The sequence below is a fragment of the Argopecten irradians genome, chromosome 1 (assembly GCF_041381155.1).
Source record: "Argopecten irradians isolate NY chromosome 1, Ai_NY, whole genome shotgun sequence".
In the NCBI taxonomy this organism is placed as follows: domain Eukaryota; kingdom Metazoa; phylum Mollusca; class Bivalvia; order Pectinida; family Pectinidae; genus Argopecten; species Argopecten irradians.
In genome coordinates, this window is record NC_091134.1 from 69,766,141 (window position 1) to 69,780,659 (window position 14,519).

Consider the following 14,519-nt stretch of genomic DNA (forward strand, 5'->3'; position numbering starts at 1 on the left):
GTTTAGGCCCATGGGCCTCTTGTCTAGGACATGTAGATTACTGTTAGTTGTATTCTGCAATATAGTACTATGTCTCTTGTTCAAACTTTGAAGTGCTATTTTGAGGCCCTTTACGGGTAGTTGCCAGCCATAAGTCTAAGTCCCTGGTATTTCTATGGGAATTCTAAATTTCTAAACCAACAGGGTTTTTTTGCAATTTAATATGACCATATAGTTTGATATTTTATGGCAGATTTACATATTCATGATGCCAATCAATTTTTTTTTCAATTTTCAGGGGAAACCCTTAACAGCGTTGTGTTGGGGCCACAATGACAAACGCTTATTTTTAGCTTCTGGTTTCAATCTACATGTGGCTTGGGTAACCAAACAGGTAGCCCCACTGCAGTTTCTGTGTCAGCGGACAATCCAGGATAACATCACACAAGAAAGGAAAGTCTCCAAGCTACCTCTACCGTCACGGCTACGACACAACATTCAGTCTCTCTTCTCCCCAACCATAAAGGTATAAAAGTACAGCACAACATTCAGTCTCTCTCTTCTCCACAGCCATAAAGGTATAAAAGTACAGCACAACATTCAGTCTCTCTTCTCCACAACCATAAAGGTATAAAAGTACAGAACAACATTCAGTTTCTCTTTTCCACAACCATAAAGGTATAAAAATACAGCACAACATTCAGTTTCTCTTCTCCACAACCATAATAATATAAAAGTACAGCACAACATTCAGTCACTCTTCTCCACAACCATAAAGGTATAAAAGTACAGAACAACATTCAGTTTCTCTTCTCCACAACCATAAAGGTATAAAAGTACAGCACAACATTCAGTCTCTCTTCTCCACAACCATAAAGGTATAAAAGTACAGAACAACATTCAGTTTCTCTTTTCCACAACCATAAAGGTATAAAAATACAGCACAACATTCAGTTTCTCTTCTCCACAACCATAAAGGTATAAAAGTACAGCACAACATTCAGTCTCTCTTCTCCACAACCATAAAGGTATAAAAGTACAGAACAACATTCAGTTTCTCTTTTCCACAACCATAAAGGTATAAAAATACAGCACAACATTCAGTCTCTCTTCTCCACAACCATAATGGTATAAAAGTACAGAACAACATTTAGTCTCTCTTCTCCACAACCATAAAAGTATAAAAGTAAGCACAACATGCAGTCTCTCTTCTCCCCAACTATAAATGTATAAAAGTACAGCACAACATTCAGTCTCTCTTCTCCACAACCATAAAGGTATAAAAGTACAGCACAACATTCAGTCTCTCTTCTCCACAACCATAAAGGTATAAAAGTAAGCACAACATGCAGTCTCTCTTCTCCCCAACTATAAATGTATAAAAGTACAGCACAACATTCAGTCTCTCTTCTCCACAACCATAAAGGTATAAAAGTACAGCACAACATTCAGTCTCTCTTCTCCACAACCATAAAGGTATAAAAGTAAGCACAACATGCAGTCTCTCTTCTCCCCAACTATAAATGTATAAAAGTACAGCACAACATTCAGTCTCTCTTCTCCACAACCATAAAGGTATAAAAGTACAGCACAACATTCAGTCTCTCTCTTCTCCACAACCATAAAGATATAAAAGTACAGCACAACATTCAGTCTCTCTTCTCCACAACCATAAATGTATAAAAGTAAGCACAATATTCAGTCTCTCTTTTCCCCGACCATAAAGGTATAAAAGTACAGCACAACATTCAGTCTCTCTTCTCCACAACCATAAAGGTTTTATAAAAGTAAGCACACAATTCAGTCTCTCTTCTCCACAAACCATAAAGGTATAAAAGCTAGCACAACATTCAGTCTCTCTTCTCCACAAAACATAAAGGTATAAAAAGTACAGCACAACATTGCAGTCTCTCTTCTCCCCAACCATAAAGGTTATAAAAGTATTCCAGTCACTCTTTCTCCACAAATATTGCACCAATATTCAGTCCACGCACTAGGTATAAAGAAGTCATAAAGGATCAGCACAACCATAACCTCCAGGGTATAAAAAGTACAGCCAACCAAAAATCTAAGTATCAAGTTCTGCATCTTTGAGCCCACAACCTAAAGGTATAGTTGTGAAGGACAATATTGCACAGGTCAGTCTCATCATCTACCAGAGTCAACAATAATAGTATGAAAAAAGTTTTTTAAAAGGCACAATAATTTCTAGTCTCTCTTCTCCACAACCATTAAGGAGTATAAAAGTACAGGCAACAACATATCAGTTCTCACGATCATCCACACACCTCAATAAAGGTTGATAAACGGTTAAGCACAATTAATATTCCAGTCTCTACTTTATCCCCAAGCCATAAAGGGTATACCAAAAGTGACAGCACACGAATATTTCCAGTCTCTCTTCCTCCACAAACCATAAAAGGTAATACAAAGTTACAGCACAACATTCTGCATCTCTCTTTTCCACGAAGCAGAGAAGGCTGATAAGACAAGGTGCACCGAGCACAAGACATTACAGTCTCATCATCTACAGCAGACCAATGTAAGGACAATATCTAGAAGTACAGCACAGAAGCACGTCTCAGGATCTCTATCTGCCCAACAACCATAAACAGGCGGTATAAAAGTACAGCACAACAACAATACAGGTGTCTTCATTTTCACCGAGCCATAAACAGGTATGAAAAGGTAAAGCTACAAGACCCTCAGTTCTCTGCGTCTCTCGACAACCATAAGACGGTATAATAGAGTACGAGCACAATATTCAATCTTCTCACTTTCCCCGACCATAAAGGTATAAAAGTACAGCACAACATTCAGTCTCTCTTCTCCCAACCATAAAGGGTATAAAAGTACAGCACAACATTCAGTCTCTCTTTTCCCACGACCATAAAGGTATAAAAGTACAGCACAACATATTCAGTCTCTCTTCTCCACAACCATAAAGGTATAAAAGTACAGAACAACATTCAGTCTCTCTTCTCCACAACCATAAAGGTATAAAGGTACAAGTAAAAACATTCAATGTCTCCACAAGTACCATAAGAGTACAGCAAGGTATAAAAGTACAAACAACATTCAGTCTCTCTTTTCTCCACAACCATAAAGGTATAAAAGTAAGCACAACATTCAGTCTCTCTTCTCCAAACCATAAAGGTATAAAAGTACAGAACAACAAGTAAATGAGTCTCTAGAATTTTCTCTATAGTATCCGACAACAATAAAGGTATAACAGTATAAAAGTACACACAGTACAGTCTCTCTATTCTCCACAACCATAAAGGGTAAAAGTAAAGTACAATATTCAGTCTCTATTAGTCCATAAAGGTATAAAAGTACAATGCACAACATTCAGTCTCTCTTCTACAACAACCATAAAGTAAATGTACAGTAGTATTAGTAACACAATATATCAGTCAATACCAACTTAGTTCACAACCATAAAGGTATAAAAGTACAGCACAACATTCAGTCTCTCTTCTCCACAACCATAAAGTATAAAAGTACACACAACATTCAGTCTAGTTCTCCACAACCATAAAGGTATAAAAGTAAATGACATTAGTCTCTCTAGTCTCTATAGTAACCATAAAGTATAAAAGTACAATGTACAGTACAACATTCAGTCTATCTTTCCCACAACCATAAAGGTATAAAAGTACAATGTACAGTACATTCAGTAGATCTATAGTCATAAAGTACAGTATAAAAGTACAATGTACCACCATTAGTATAAATAAAAGTATAATAAGTACAGTATTATAAAACAAAATGTACAGTCTCAGTAGATCTCCACACCATAGAGGTATAAAAGTACAGCACAACATTCAGTCTCTCTCTTAGTATAGAGTAAGTATAAAAGTAAATGTACAGTACAGTAACTATTCCAGTCATCTCAGTATAAAAGTACATGACAATAGTACATCTACATTACAGTACCACAGTAGAGGTATAATATAGAGTACAGTATAAAAGTACAGTGTACAGTACATTCAGTAGATCTATAGTATAGAGTAACCATAAGGTACAATAAAACAATATACCAGTATATAGTAGTATAGTAAGTACAGTAAAGGTATAAAAGTAAGTACAATGTACAGTATCATCTTTAGTACCACAGTACCATAAAGGTATAAAAGTACAGTATAACAGTAGTCTCTAGTACCCAGTAAGGTATAAAGTATAGTGTACAGTATACAAATTAGTATACAGTACCACAAGTATGTATAGAGTACAGTATAAAAGTACAACAGTACATTCAGTAGTCTATACCAGAGTACAGTATAAAAGTACACATGTACATACCAAGTAGATCATAGTATAAAGTATAAATAAAAGTACACATGTACAGTACCACAGTAGATCTATAGTATAGAGTAAGGTATAAAAGTACAATGTACAATTAGTACCACAGTAGATCATAAGTATAGAGTACAGTATAAAAGTACAATGTACAGTACCACAGTAGATCTAGTCTATACAACCATTAACAGGTAAAAAAGTAAGTCCAATATTATAATAAAAGTATTCAATTACTCACAGTATAAAGTATAAGTAAGTATGTGTACAGTAAACCATTCAGTCTCTCTAAAGTAGATGTCCAGTATAGTACCATAAAAAGGTAGTATGTAAGTAGTATAAAAAGTATTCAGTAGTGTACAGTAGTATAGTACAGTATACTTAGTACTCCACAACATTCAGTTACCATAGTATACAACCATAAAGGTATAAAAGTAAGTACAAACACATTATCAGTCTCTCAAGTACAGTATAAAAGTACAATGTACAGTACCATAGTAAGGTAGTAAAAAGTATAAAAGTACAAGTACAACACCAGTCTACAGTCTTCTCCACAGTACAAAGGTATAAAAGTACAAACAGTACCACAGTAGATCTATAGTATACCAGTAAAGTATAAAAGTATAAAAGTACAGTACAACATTCAGTATCTCATCTAGTAGTACAGTAAAGGTATAAAAGTACAGTACAGGTAGTAGATCTTAGTATAGAGTACCACAGTATAAAAGTACAATGTACACAGTACACAGTAGATCTCTAGTATACCAGTAAAGTATAAAAGTACAATGTACAGTACCCAGTCAGTAGATCTATAGTATAGAGTACAGTATAAAAGTACAATGTACATACCCAGTAGTATTATAGTAAGTATAAAATAAAGATGTAGTATCACACAACCATAAAGTATAAAAGTACATAAAAGTACAATGTCAGTCAGTAGATCTATAGTACCAGTAAGGTATAAAAGTACAATGTACAGTACATTCATTCAGTCTAGGTCTTTTAAGTACAATAAAAGTATAAAAGTACAGTACAACATTAGTCTATCTTCTACAAGTACAGTATAAAAGTAAAGGTATAAATTAGTAGCACCAGGTACAGTCTCTCTTCTACACAGTACCAACCATAAAGGTATAAAAGTACAGCACAACATATTCAGTCTCTCTTCTCCACAACCATAAAGTATAAAGTATAGTACAGTATAAAAGTACAATGTACAGTACTCACAGTAGATCTCAGTAGTATAGAGTACAGTATAAAAGTAAATGTACAGTACAGTAAGTAACAGTCTACATAACCATAAAGTAGTATGACCAGTACAGTATAAAGTAAAAGTACAGTACCACATAGACTCAGTCAGTACAGTATAAAGTACAAGTCGTCAGTACCAAGTAAACCATATATATAGTACAGTATAAAAGTACAGTGTACAGTACATTCAGTCTCTCTTAGTACAGTAAGTATAAAAGTACAATGTACAGTCAGTAGTAGATCTATAGTATACCACATGCACAGTACCACAGTAGATCTATAGTATAACGTACAGTACAGTATAAAAGTACAATGTAGTACACAGTACCAAAGTAGAACCATAAAGTACAGTATAAAAGTAAATGTACAGTACACAGTAGATATAGTATAGACCATAAAGGTATAAAAGTACAATGTACAGTATTCATTAGTACTATAGGTATCCAGTAAAGTATAAAGTAAATAGTACCACAGTAATAAAGTTCAGTCTCTCTACAAGTCCACAGTACCATAAAAGTATAAAAAGTACAGCACACAACAGTTCAGTAGATCTCTAGTATAGTATTACAAGTACAGTATAAAGGTATAAAAGTACAGTACACACAGTCAGTCTCAGTCTTCTTAGTACCATAAACAGTATAAAAGTACAATGTACAGTACCACAGTAAGTATATAGTATAGAGTAAAGTATAAAAAAGTACACATATTCAGTAATCATTTCCACACAGTACCATAATCTATATAAAAGTACAGCACAACAGTAGTCTCTTAAGTACACAACCAAAAGGTATAAAAGTAAGCACAACCACAGTAGATCTAGTTATAGAGTACAGTATAAAAGTACATGTACAGTACCACAGTAGTATCTAGAGTACAGTATAAAAGTCAACAGGTACCATAAACACCAAGGTATAAAAGTACAGTGTACAGTGTATCAGTCTAGTCTCCACAACCATAAAGGTATAAAAGTACAGTACACACAACATTCAGTCTCTACTTCTACAGTAGAGTACTAGTATAAAGGTATAAAAAAGTACAGTGTACACAGTACATATTCAGTATCTATAGTATAGTAGATACAGTATAAAAGTAAGTAATGTACAGTACCACAGTACAATCTATAGTATAGAGTCTCCATGTAGTACATGTACACAAGTTTACAGTAGTACAGTCTCTCTTCTCCACAAACCATAAAGTATAGTATAAAAGTACAGTACACAACATTCAGTCTCTACAGTATAATACACCATAAGGTATATAAAAGTACAGCAGTACCACATTCAGTCTCTCCAGTATAAAAGTACAAATGTAAAAGTACAGTAAGTATAGTCAACAGTATAAAGTAGTAAACATAGTAATGTACAGTACATAAAGTATAAAAGTACAGTCTCTCTTCTCTATAGTACAGTACATAAAGGTGTACAGTATAAAAGTAAGTGTAGTATTAGTATACACAGTCAGTCTCTATTTTCCACAACATAAAGGTATAAAAGTACAGTAAAAGTAGTCTCTAGTATAGTAGTACAGGTATAAAAGTACAATGTACAGTACCACAGTAGATCTATAGTACAGTACAGTATATAAAGTACAATGTACAAACCACAGTATCTCTTAGTACACATAGAGTACAGTATAAAAGTACATGTACAGTACAACAGTCATCTCTCTCTTCTATAGAGTACCATATAAAAGTACAATGTAAGTACAGCACAGTATTACTAGTATAAAAGTTTTATATAAGTACAATGTACAGTACCATAAAGTATTAGAGTATAAAAGTACAAGTAACACACATTCAGTCTCTAGTATAGTAGTACAGTAAAAAAGTAAATGTACAGTACCACAGTAACATTAAAGTAGAGTACAGTAAAAAGTACATTAGTACAGTACCATAGTACCATAAAGGTATAAAAGTAGTAACAGTACAACAATAAGTCAGTCTCTCTTGTCCACAACCATAAAGGTATAAAAGTACAGCACAACATTCAGTCTACTAGTACAGTATCTCCACAAAGTACAATGTACAGTACCACAGTATCACATACTATAGTATAGAGTACAGTATAAAAGTAAATGTACAGTACCACAGTAGATTATAAGTAAAGAGTACAGTATAAAAGTACAATGTACAGTACAACAGTAGATCTATAGTATAGAGTACAGTATAAAAGTAAGTACATGTACAGTACCACAGTAGATCTATTATAGAGTACAGTATAAAAGTACAATGTACAGTACCACAGTAATAGTATAGTAAAAGTACAGTATAAAAGTACAATACAGTACCACAGTAGTATATAGTACAAAGTAAGTATAAAAGTACAGTACACAGTACAAAGTACAATGTCAGTCCAAGTAGATACCAGGTAGTATAAAGTACAAAAAGTACAGTAAGTAAAGTCAGTACCATGTACAGTACCAGTACAGTATAAAAAGTACAGTGTACTACAAGTAAATAGACCATAAAAGTACAGTACAGTACATGTTACAGTACTCACAGTAGATCTATAGTACAGAGTACAGTAAGGTATAAAAGTACATGTACAGTACCACAGTAGATCTATAGTAGTATAGAGTACAGTATAATAGTACAATGTACAGTACACACATTCAGTCTCTCTAGTAATCACCAGTAGTAAAAGTACAAGTGTAAGTAAGTAGTACAATACAACAGTACATCAGTATACAGTACATGTCAGTACAGTGTACAGTACCACAGTATAAATAGTATATAAGTACAGTATAAAAGTACAGTACAGTACAGTAGATCTAGGTAGTATAGAGTACAGTATAAAAGTACAATGTACAGTAGTATTAGTACCACAGTAGATCATAATAGTATAAGTACAGTATAAAAGTACACATGTACAGTACCACAGTAGATCGTAGTATAGTATACAGTACAGTATAAAAGTACAGCACAATTCAGTACCACAGTAGATCTTATGTATACAACCATAAAGTATAAAAGTAGTACAGTAACAGTAGTATCAGTATCAACAGTACCATAAAGTATAAATGTACAGGTGTACAGTACCACAGTAGTAAAAGTAAATGTACAGTACAGTACAATGTACAGTAGTACAGTAGTATGACCAGTAGTAAGTACAGTATAAAAGTACAATGTACAGTGACCACCATAGTATTATCTATACCAATATAGTAGTACAGTATAAAAGTACAATGTACAGTACCACAGTATAAAGTATAAGTACAGTATAAAAAGTACAATGTACAGTACACAGTAGATATAGTATCTAGTACAGTATAAAAGTAAATGTACAGTACCACAGTAGAGTATTAGTATAAGTACAGTATAGTGTAAAAGTACAAGTACAGTACATCAGTAGTATCATTTACAGTAGGTAAAGTACATATAAAAGTACATACAGTACAGTAGTATAGTAGATCTTAAAGTAAATGACCATAACAGTATAAAAGTACAGCACAACAGTCAGTCTCAGTCTTATTACAGTACCATAAAGGTATAAAAAGTACAATGTACAGTATTCAGTCTCTTCTTCTCCACAACCATAAAGGTATAAAAGTACAGTACCACAGTAGTATATAAAGTATAGAGTACAGTATAAAAGTACAGTGTACAGTACCACAGTAGATCTATAGTATAGAGTACAGTATAGTAAAAGTACAATGTACAGTACCACAGTAGATAAGTATAGTATAAAGTAAGTATAAAAGTACAGTACAATTAGTACACAAACTACAGTAGTACACATGTACAGTAGTATAGGTAAAGTATAAATGTACAGTACAACATTAGTCTCTCTTCTCCAAGATGTAAAGGTATAAAAGTACACAGTATAGTACCAAGTCATCTATAGTATAGAGTACTAAAAGTACAAATGTACAGTACCAACAGTAGTATATATAGTATAGGTACACAGTATAAAAGTACAGTGTACAGTACCACAGTTATAGTATACCAGTACTTTATAAAAGTAAAGTGTACAGTACCACAGTAGATATATAGTAAGTACAGTATAAAAGTACAATGTACAGTACCACAGTAGAGTACAGTAAAGAGTACAGTATAAAGTACATGTACAGTACAACATTATCTAGTATAGAGTACCAAGTATAAAAGTAAATGTACAGTACCACAGTAATCTATAGTATAGAGTACAGTATAAAAGTACATAGTACAGTACCACAGTAGATCAGTCTCTTTTACAGTACAGTATAAAAGTAAAAGTACAGTAACATTAGTATCTATAGTATAAGTATAAAGTATAAAAGTACAAATGCAAAGTATTCAGTCTCTCTTCTCCACAACCATAAGTAAAAGTAAAGTACAGTATACAGTAGTACATCACAGTACAGTAAAGTAATAAAAAGTACAGTGTACAGTAACACAGTAGATCTAGGTAGTATTAGTCCAGTAAGTATAAAAGTACAATGTACAGTACCACAGTTCTCATTCTTATAGTATAGAGTAAAGTATAAAAGTACAAGTACAGGTAGTACAGTACAGTAGATCTATAAAGTATAAGTACAGTATAAAAGTACAATGTACAGTACCATAGTTCATCTCTCTTAGTATAGAGTACAGTATAAAAGTATAAAAGTAAACAGTACCATTAGTCTTAGTACAGTACAGTACCATAAAAGTAAATGTACATAGTACCACAGTAGTCTATAGTATACAGTAAAGTATAAAAGTACAATGTACAGTGTACCAGTAGACACTATATAGTAAAGAGTACAGTATAAAGTAGTACAAGTAGTACAGTACCACAGTAGAGTCTATATAGTACAGACCATAAAAGGTATAAAAGTATAAAGTACAAGTACAGTATTCAGTAGATCTTAGTATAGTAGTATAAAGGTATAAAAGTACAAGTACAGTACCACAGTAGATCTATTATACAGTACAGTATAAAAGTACAATGTACAGTACCATCACAGTAATCACTATAGTATAGAGTACAGTATAAAAGTAAATGTAGTCTAGTAGTATATCAAGTCCAGTATAACCATATACCAGTATAATTAGTAAAGTACAACATGTACAGTCTCTCTAGTAGACTATAGTACATATAAAGTATAAAAAAGTAAATGTACAACATTACAGTTATCTCTCCACAACCATAAAGGTATAAAAAGTACAATGTACAGTACCACAGTATACAGTCAGTATAAAAGTACAGTACACCACAGGTAGTATTAGTATACAGTACATACAAGGTATAAAAAAACAATGTACAGTACCACAGTAGTATATATAGTCAGTAAGTAGTATAAAAGTACAATGTACAGTAACAGTAATAAGTAGTATACAGTACACATAAACAGTACAATGTACAGTACCACAACAGTACCAAATAGAGTATAAAAGTAAGTACAAGTACACGTAAGTAAACAGTAAAAGTCTAGTTCTCACAGTAAACAGTACAGTATAAAGTACAGTATAAGTAGTAATAGTACAGTATCAGTAGATCCAGGTAGTATAGAGTACATAAAAGTATAAAAGTACAGTACAGTAGTATTAGTACATCAAGTAGTACAAGTACAGTGAAAGTATATTATATAAAAAGGTATATTAACAGTACCACAGTACAGTACATATAGTATAGAGTACAGTATCAAAAGTAAATGTACAGTCATTCAGTACATACCTATATTAGAGTAAAGTATAAAAGTACAGTACCAGTAAACAGTAAGTACAGTGGTAAGTAAGTACCAGTATAGTCAGTACATAAAAGGTAAGTAGTATAACCAGTAGTATATAAGTACAGTACAGTATAAAAGTAATGTACAGTACCAGGTAGTAGATCTACTCTCTTCTAGTACAAGTAAATAAAGTACAGTACCATAAAGTAGTATTTTAGTATAGAGTACAGTATAAAAGTAAAATACAAGTATTAGTACCACAGTCTAAGTAAGTACAGTATAAAAGTACAATGTACAGTACCAGTAATCTATAGTATAGAGTACAGTAATTAAATAAGTATAAATGTACAGTACCACAGTAGATCTTCTAGTATACCAAGTACAGTATAAAAGTATAAAAGTACAGTACAATATACAGTCTATAGTATACAGTAAGTATAAAAGTACATGTACAGTACAGTACACAGTATAGTAAAGTATAAAAGTAAATGTACATACCACAGTAGTATTAGTACACATAAAGTATAAAAGTACAGTACAGTACACAAGTCTCTCTTCTCAGTCAGAGTAAAATAAAAGACCAGTATAAAATAAATAGTACAGTATAAACAGTATTGATCAGTATAGTATTAGTACTCCAGTAAAAGTACAATGTACAGTACCACAGTAGATCTATAGTATAGAGTACAGTATAAAAGTACATGTACAGTCTCTTAGTAATATAAAGTATAAATAAAGTACAAAGTACATAAAAGCACAATGTACAGTACCACAGTCTCTCTTTAGTATAGAGTACAGGTATAAAAGTACAGTGTACCAGTACCACAGTAGATCTATAGTATAAGTAGTACACAGTACAATGTATTCAGTACCACAGTAGATAAAAGTATAGAGTACAGTATAAAAGTACACACAGTGTACAGTAAAGTATAATAGAACTATACAATAGTATACAGTACAGTATAATAGTACAAGTACAGTACCACAGTAGATCTTAGTATAGAGTACAGTATAAAAGTAAAAAAGTACAGTACCATTAGTAGTAGTATACATGTACAGTAGGTATAAAGTAGTAAGTAATAAAAGTATCAGTGTACCATACCAGTATAATATAAGTACAGTACAGTAAGTCAATTACAGTACCACAGTAGTAGTATAGTATAGAGTACAGTATAAAAGTACAATGTACAGTACACATTACAGATCTATAGTTAGTAAGTAAAGTACAGTATAAAAGTAAATGTACAGTACCAATGTACATCAGTAGTATCTAGTCCACAGTACAGTAAAGTACAGTAAACAGTACAGTAAAAGTAACCATGTACAGTAGTCATTATACAACCTATAAAGTAAGTGTACAGTATAAACATTACAGTACACACCAGTAGAAAAGTATAATAAAGTATAAAAGTATAGCAATATTCAGTCTCTAGTAGTCTCTTCTCCCACAACCATAAAGTATAAAAGTACAGTACAACATTACAGTCTCTCATTCTACCAGTAGTCAGTAATAAAGTATAAAAGTACAATGTACAATCTATAGTTAAGTAAAAGTCTCACAGTAGTACAGTATATAAAGTAAGTACAGTACAGGTAGTAGAGTACAGTATAAAAGTAGTGTACAGTAGTAATAGTAATTATACAGTACAAAGTACTATAAAAAGTACAAAAGTACAGTACCACAGTAGATCTATAGTATAAGTACAGTAGTAAAGTACAATGTACAGTACCAGTCTCTCTATCTCCATAAGTATATAGTACAGTATAAAAGTTAATGTACAGTGTACAGTAATACTAGTATAAGTACATGTAACAGTAAGTACAATGTACAGTACACAGTAGTAACAGTCATAGAGTATCAGTATAAAAGTACAGTGTACAGTACCAAAGTAGTACAAAGTGTACAGTACAGTATAACAGTAAAGGTAGTACAGTAAACACAATATAGTATAGAGTACAGTACAGTCAAAGTAAAGTACAAAGTACAGTACACAGTAGTATTATAGAGTACTCCCAATAGAGTAAGTATAAAAGTACAATGTACAGTACCATTCAGTAGATCTCTGTAGTATAGAGTACAACCATAAAAGTATAAAAGTACAGTACAGTACACATTCAGTAATCTTAGTATAGTCCACAACAGTATAAAAGTACAATGTACAGTACCACAGTAGTCTCTAGTAGTATAGAGTACAGTATAAAAAGTACAATGTACAGTACAATAGTCTCTCTCTATAGTCCACAAGTATAAAATAAAAGTAAAAGTAGTACAGTAAATTCATCTCTTACAGTACACAACCAAAAGTATACAAGTACAGTACCACAGTAGATCTATAATACCAAAGTAATAAAAGTACAATGTACAGTACCACATTAAAGTCTCTAGTCCACATAGAGTAAAGTATAAAAAACAGTAAAAAGTCAGTCTCAATGTACAGTACCACATAGTATAAAGTACAGTATAAAAGTACATGTACAACAGTATTCAGTCTCTCTATAGTCAGTACAGTATAAAAGTATAAAAGTACAGTACACAAGTAGATCATAGTATAGAGTACAGTATAAAACCATTTGTATAAAGTAACACAGTACAGAGTCAGTAGTAGTATACAGTACTAGTATAATATACATAGAGTACAGTATAAAAGTACAATTAACAGTATTTAGTAGACTAGTAGTATACAGTAAGTATCAAAAGTACAATGTACAGTACCAGTAGTATCTATAGTATATAGAGTACAGCATAAATAGTGTAACAGTACAGTACCACAGTAGATCTAACATAGTACCATAAAGTATAAAAGTACAGCACACATACAGTCTCTAGTACAGTGTACAGTATAAGTAGAGTATAGTATAGAGTACAGTATAAAAGTACCGTGTACATACCACAGTAGTATAGTAAAGAGTACAGTATAAAAGTACACAGTACAGTACCAATAGTAGTATAAAGAGTACAGTATAAAAGTACAATGTACAGTAGTACCACAGTAAAAGTAGAGTACAGTAAATTACCATGTACAGTACCATAGTAGTAGATCTATAGTATAGAGTACAGTATAAAAGTACAATGTACAGTACACAGTACAGTATTATATACACCAAGTATAATAGTACAATGTACAGTACCACAGTAGATCTATATTCCACAGTATAAAGGTATAAAAGTACAGCACACATACAGTCAGTCTCTACATAAAGGTAAAGTATAGTACAACAGTACCATATAAAGTATAAAAGTAAAGTACAATACACACAGTAGATCATATTATAGTACCATAAAGTATAAAAGTACAGTGACAGTAACAGTAGTAAGTACAAAGTACATAAAGGTATAAAAGTACAAGTACAGTATCATT

General features: G+C 32.3%; 1 protein-coding gene across 1 annotated transcript in view; it reads left to right on the plus strand.

Moving 5' to 3' along the window:
* Positions 1 to 279: 279 nt before the first annotated feature.
* The window catches only part of LOC138306851 (uncharacterized), a 92,532-nt gene continuing 78,292 nt past the window's right edge, over positions 280 to 14,519 (plus strand). The window contains exon 1 of the mRNA XM_069247357.1: positions 280 to 505. The gene's annotated coding sequence lies outside the window, so the exon portion shown is untranslated. The remainder of the gene's footprint in view (positions 506 to 14,519) is intronic.